This window comes from Rattus norvegicus, chromosome 5 (genome assembly GCF_021556685.1).
Source record: "Rattus norvegicus strain SHRSP/BbbUtx chromosome 5, alternate assembly SHRSP_T2T, whole genome shotgun sequence".
NCBI classification, from domain to species: Eukaryota; Metazoa; Chordata; class Mammalia; order Rodentia; family Muridae; genus Rattus; species Rattus norvegicus.
In genome coordinates this window covers 146,916,171-146,922,513 of record NC_141538.1, presented here as the reverse complement: position 1 = coordinate 146,922,513, position 6,343 = coordinate 146,916,171, and the positions used below count along the sequence as shown (strand labels likewise).

At 48.7% G+C, this 6,343-nt stretch overlaps 1 protein-coding gene across 3 annotated transcripts in view; it reads right to left on the bottom strand.

The window, feature by feature from the left end:
• Positions 1–3,393: 3,393 nt before the first annotated feature.
• Csmd2 (CUB and Sushi multiple domains 2) overlaps positions 3,394–6,343 on the bottom strand; it is a 569,250-nt gene continuing 566,300 nt past the window's right edge. For 2 of the 3 annotated variants that reach the window (XM_087548710.1, XM_087548711.1), the window contains one exon: positions 3,394–6,042. The gene's annotated coding sequence lies outside the window, so the exon portion shown is untranslated. 3 annotated transcript variants of the gene reach the window in all.

Below are 6,343 nucleotides of genomic sequence, written 5' to 3'. Positions count from 1 at the left end.
TTCTGTGATTGGGTTACCTCACTCAGGATGATATTTTCTAGTTCATTCCATTTGCCTATGAATTTCATGAAGACATTGTTTTTGATAGCTGAGTAGACTCCATTGTGTAGATGTACCACATTTTTTGAATCCATTCCTCTGTTGAAGGGCATCTGGGTTCTTTCCAGCTTCTGGCTATTATAAATAAGGCTGCTATGAACATAGTGGGGCATGTGTCTTTGTTATGTGTTGGAGCATCTTTTGGGCATATGCCCAGGAGAGGTATAGCTGGGTCCTCAGGGAGTGGAATGTTCAATTTTCTGAGGAAGGACTGAGGTTTTCAAAGGGCAACTCTAGAATTCATTTATTAACTGGAAATTTTTATAAAGGATAAATCTTACCACTAGCTCCCCACGCTTTTCCCCCTTCCTCTCGCCTTTTCCTCCTTTTTCTCCTCTTCCTTCCTTTCCTTTTCCTCTTCCTCCCTTTCCATTTCCTCTTCCCCCTTCTCTTCTTCCTCCTCCTCTTTAGGATCTTAAACATAGCTTACACTTGCCATTCACAAGGGGGTTTCCCACACTTCTTTCATCCTTGTCAGAGATGACAGCTCTATTGCTTCTTTGTGTATGACACATGCTCACAGGGGGAAGCTATGTCTCTCTTTTTTTTCCTTTTCTTTTTTTCGTAGCTGGGGACCGAACCCAGGGCCTTGCGGTTGCTAGGCAAGTGCTCTACCACTGAGCTAAATCCCCAACCCTGGAAGCTATGTCTCTTAAAGGTTGAGCAACATGTAAAAACGTATTCACACATGCTGTACCCATGTAGCTCAGTTCCGATAGAAATGCCCACACTTGTACTGAGATCTGGCGCTTGCCTGCATGTGTTTCCACACTGACCATGTCTCTCACTCTGCTCATAGCGCATCGCTACCTTGTAACTGCTTCTGGGTCTCCACTAATTCTTCTCTTCCTGTCAGCTGCATTTGTCTCTACAAACTGCTTCTCCCTGTATAGCGGGTTTATTTTTAAAGAGACTCAGAATGTTCTCTTTCCTTTTGTCTTTGCAATGCTGGGGAAGCAACCCGGGGCTTTGCACACCATACGCAAGCACTCTATAAACGAGCTGCACCCCTAGCCTGAACGCTTTCTCTTTGTTTAAAATCCTGAAGTTTTGCTGGGACGTCTCAGCGCCGAGCATACCAGATGGATTTTTCTCAGAAACTTGGCTCACGTCTTAACAGGTAGGCCAAAAGTTTCTGTTACTTCTAGTACTTTTTAATATAACTTTAAATATTCATTCTGCTTGGTTTATGTAGGTTTCTTCTTCCAGGACTCCCATCGCACACGGATCAGCTTGTTCTGCCTTTTCTCCCTGTTTCTATGTTTCCCTCTTCCTGTGTGGTGGATGTTCTGATTTCTCCCATGTGGCCTTCACTGCAAGATTGTTCTGTATCTGCCATCCCCCTTTCATGTGCCTTTTATTTCTAAGGTACGTCTGTCATCTTAAAATCTATGCCCACTTCTCACCCAAGGCTTTCACTTTCTTACATGGGCTGTACTCGTCTGGGTGTTTGCCTGCGTGTGTGTCTGTGTGCCATGTGCATGCAATGTCCTCAGTATCCAAAAGAGGACGTTGGATCCCTAGGATTGGTGTTACATACGGTGTGAGCAACCCTTTGGGTGCTGGAAATTGAGCCGGGGTTCTCTGCAAAAGCATCAAGTGCTCTTCACTGCCGAGCCATCTTTCTAGCCCCCCTGTGCTGCATTTTAATATTTGCACCTCATTTTATTTAATTAATGTTAAGATGCTTCCAAAAGGCATTCTCTTATATTCCTAGAGGAGTATTTTAATTAGCTGCTATGCTGTACTACCATTTTCTGCACTCTTTTCTATTGTGTGTACACATGTGTATGTGTATACATGCATGTGTGTGTCATATGTGTGTGTGTGGATCTATGTGTGTATGTGTGTGTGCATTTGTGTGTAAATGTGTGCGCGTGTACATGTGTGTGGGTACACTGTGCATCTGTACATGCATGTGCATTTGTGTGTCGCACACGCACGTGCGTGCATACATGTTCATGTACATGCCATGCACAGAGGTCAGAGGACAGCTTTCAGGACTCAGTTCTCTCCTTCCACCCTCTTGAGGTAGTGTCTTCCCCGTTCTTGCTCCTGTCCCATGACCTCCAGATCAGCTGGCCTTTGAGATGCCAGGCAAGCCTCCGGCATCCTCCCCTATCTTGCTATACAAGTGCTGAGACCACAGAAGCACATTGAATCTGGCTTTTCCACATGGGTCCCAGGGATTAAACTCAGGTTGTCAGGCCTGAGCAGCAAGGGCTCTTGCTCATGGCACCATCTGGCTGCAGCATCTTACTTCTTACTCTCATGGAAACTATGAAGATATGTGGATGCCCTATCGGTTCATGACAAAACATGTGTGCAGAGTTTTGGGGCAATTCTAGTGGAGGGAGGGGTACGGTGGCTTTGGTTCCTTAGTTCAAGGGTACCATATCAATTATTTTCCTTTCTGCTGTGACTGAGTACAGGAGCAACTTCAGGAAGGTAGGTTTTATTTTGGGTTACAGTTTGAGGGTACAGTTTATCACTGTGGGGAAAACACGACAGCAGGAGCTGAGGCAGCTGGTCACATTGTGTGCACAGTCAGACGATGTGGGGAGGGGCCCCTATTCAACCTCAAGGCAGGCCCCTATGGACTTACTCCTCCTGGCAAGGCTGCATCTCCGAGAGGTTCTCCAACCTTCCGAAAGCGCCAGCCAAGGACCAAGTGTTCAAACACGCATGTCAACTGGGAGGAAATTTTGCATCCAACACAACAGGTACCTTCTTCCCTGGTGCAGGGGATGGTGTGCTTTGGTTCTCTGGCAGCGTAGGTTAGCTAGCCCCTCTTTCTGTGCCCTTGGGTTTATGGAACTCTCGCCTTGTCCTGGCGTTTGGGGGCAGTGAGGAATCACCTGCTGTTATTCTGATAAACCGGAGTAAAATTCTGTTCCGAGCCATCTCCCGTGCGATGGGGTTTATTTCACTCACGACCCTTTCTGACAGCAAACCCTGCCAAACCGAGGGAGGATCAGCCCATCCTGCTGGTTCTTCGTGGCCTGAAGGTAAATACCGGGTGTTATGAACCAGGCAAAATGCCTTCACCGAAACTGGGAAAGCTGGCTTAAATTGGGTCACAAAGGAGGCGAAGTTGGAACTAAAGTTCAGTGTGGGTATGAAGCCAGGAGGCCGAAGGTAGCCTGGGTATGTGTTCCACATAAAGTGACAACTTCTCCGTTCCCACTAAGCTCCCTGTTCCTTTAAGAGACTGTCCCACCTGGAAGCTCCCCACATCCTGGAATCCTTGGAGCCTGACCTCTGCAGTCTCAGCCACGAGCGAGGCCATAGAAATGTAAGAAAACCAATGCAAAAATTTATATTTTATTTGAATTCAAAAAATTTAAAATTGCTTTCAAATTCCGGAAAGTACCATAATGCAGAACCCCAGGGGGAAGCCTCATATACGGAGACAGATAAATTAAATGCATATACTGCAGACAAGCCGAGAAAGGGGTGTAGATTACATATTTACAGCACGGGATGCTTTCTGAAAACCATATTTATACATTTTATTACATTTACAAAAAAAAGGCTCCCACACCATTTACCTACAATAATGAAAAAAAAATGTACACCATTTTTTTTCTGTCTTTTTTTGGTACTGTACAAACTTTGTATAATAAAAATATATCTCTGTACAAAAGATTTTTTTTGTTTTTGTTTTACTGTTTTTTTCCCTCGTGGGATGGAGGTGGTAGGTACAGGGTACGGATGGTGGGTGAAGGACTTAATCTGCCTTGTTCCCTTCTGAGCCACTGGGGATGAATAGAAAGTGCCCAAGGCCAGAGGGAGAGTGACACACAGCAGGTGCTGGGGACCCACCAGCCTTTGCTCCTTGAGTGTATCCTGGGACCTCCCAAGCACACACAGGAGGGAGCCAGGCAGGGCTGGGTGAGCACACTGGGTTAGCTTTGGGGAGGACGGGGAAGGAACCCGAGAATCTCCTGCATTCACCACCAAGAGCAGAAGGAGCATGAACAAGTTTGTCTAGACTGGTCCTCTCCCACTGGGTACAGGGATGCTGAGTCCCAGAGGGCCAGAGGGTATGTGGACAGGAGTGGGCCTGCCCTTGTGGCCTTCAATGCACCTGCTGGAAATGGAGACCCCCCCCTCGCTTCAGCCCGTCCTCATTGAGTTCTTTTAACTGCTCCTGTGAACTGTGCCAGCTCCCCCCTCCCTGTTCATCCCTGCACACGTTCTACATGTTACTTCGATACGTCCTACACGTGTTGGAGGCTGCCGTTCACACGGAAGCAGGGGTGTATGCTCACAGGGAACTTCCGCAGGACACGGAAAAAGTGAATCTAAATGTCATTATGTTGAGTTCTAAACTCGCAGGCTTCCCGACCACACTCATAAGGAATTCATTAATGACCTAAACACAGTGACATTGTCTAAATCAGCGGTTCTCAACCTTCCTAACACTGCCACCCTTTAATACAGTTCCTCACATGGTGGTGACCCCCCCCCCCCAGCCATAAAGTTATATTTGTCGCCTTTTCATAACTGTAATTCTGCTACTGTTATGAATTATAAGGTGAATATCTGGTATGCGGGATGGTCTTATGTGACCCCTGTGAGAGGGTCACGTGACCCACAAAGGGGTCGTGATCCACAGGTTGAGAAACACTGGCCTAAATGACTCTGAGCCACTTGCCAGGAGCTGGAGAGAAGGTGACTTTCACTCAGTTCTCTCGATGAAGGAGCTGCCAGGTCCTCCGCTGTGGTTGTGGGCTGTTGGAAGCCAAGGGGCGAGCACCAATTCAGGAGGCTGGGGCACTGGGTGCTTGATCTGGTGCTGCCCAGGCACAGACAGCAGCGTCCAGATTAGACATGTGCATCCTCTTGTTGAGACTCCCCTACCTTCCTGCCTTTGGTGCCCATTGGAGACCTGGTTTTCTGGCAGCAGGTGCCGTAGATGTCGGAGTCAGACAGGGTCGCATTCGCATCTCTGGTGTACTCGATCTCGGTGTCTCGTGCTTCCTTCTTCCCTGACCTCTGAATGGAAATAGCAAGTCCTGCTTTGGTGGCGTTTCTAAGGAACTAGAAATGACATGTAAAGAGTCAGGCACGGAGAATAAGTCAGTAAGCGGCGGCCGCCACCTTTTGGGAGCCAGGGCTGGCTTGCTCCTGTCCTCTCCAGGGTGTGCTGTCTTGTCTGCAGAGGCCTTTTCTCTTGGTCAGCTGACAGCCGGATGTGATGCTAGGCTCCTGAGGCAGATTCCTGCTCTATCCCCCAACTCTGCCACTATATTACCCTTCTTTCTCAAAGCTGCTCAGGACCCCAGATGACTTTTTAATTCACTGGTTTTAAAACTCAGTGCCATTATAGTTGAAAAAATTGCATTGATACCAAATTACGTCTGAAGAATGTCTCCCCTTCTCTTCCAGGTAATCCTTCCTATTGTTGTGCAATTGGGGCTACCCCTGCAGCCAGGTGGCTTCTGCATACTACCTTCCATGAGATGTGTCCTTACTCATTCCCCGAGTCCCCAAGGGGGGACGTGTCAGTTTGGGAGGTAATGATGCCTCTCGTCGTTTCCTCTGGGTTTGTGGGGGGAAAAGCGTCTAGGGCATCTTTCACACACACCTGTACTGCACACATACACACCCACACCCCCACACATGCACACGCGTCCCTTCTTTAAGCCTCTGCGGTCTCTTCTGCAGGATACAGTGAAGGAGAGGCCATGTGTGTTCAGGTGAACACCCACGATTCACTCTGCTGTTTGAATCCATCCGCCTTCCTCCATCTGCAGCCCTCTTCCTCTACGGCCCCACACCAGGGCATTGTGGAGTCCTCTCCAGGGTGACGAGCACAGATGGAGGCAGGGCGAGCAGGTGCCTGAGTCCCAGCAGTGGCAGACGTAGGCGGAGGGACAGACGAAGATGGGCACTGGGCGCTGTGCTCAGGGGAGCTCCTTCCTGCCCCCTGGGGAGCTGGGCACCAACAGACCAACCAGAGCAGGTAGGAGGAGGAGAGAGAGGAAGGAGGGGTGAGGTGGGGTGGGAATGGAAGTGGAGGGGGGCGACAAAGAGGCAAAGCCAAGCAGGAGGAGAGAACGGAAGGGCATCAGTTGGTTCTGTCTTTCGCTTTTGGGCTTTAGTCTTCTCAAACTGGGGATGGGAACGTGTAGGAAGTGGGCACAGGGGCAGAGCGTTTATTACCCACCCCCGTGTGTGTGTGTGTGTGTGTGTGTTTCTGTGTGTGTGTATGTTTGTGTGTGTGTTTGTGTGTGTG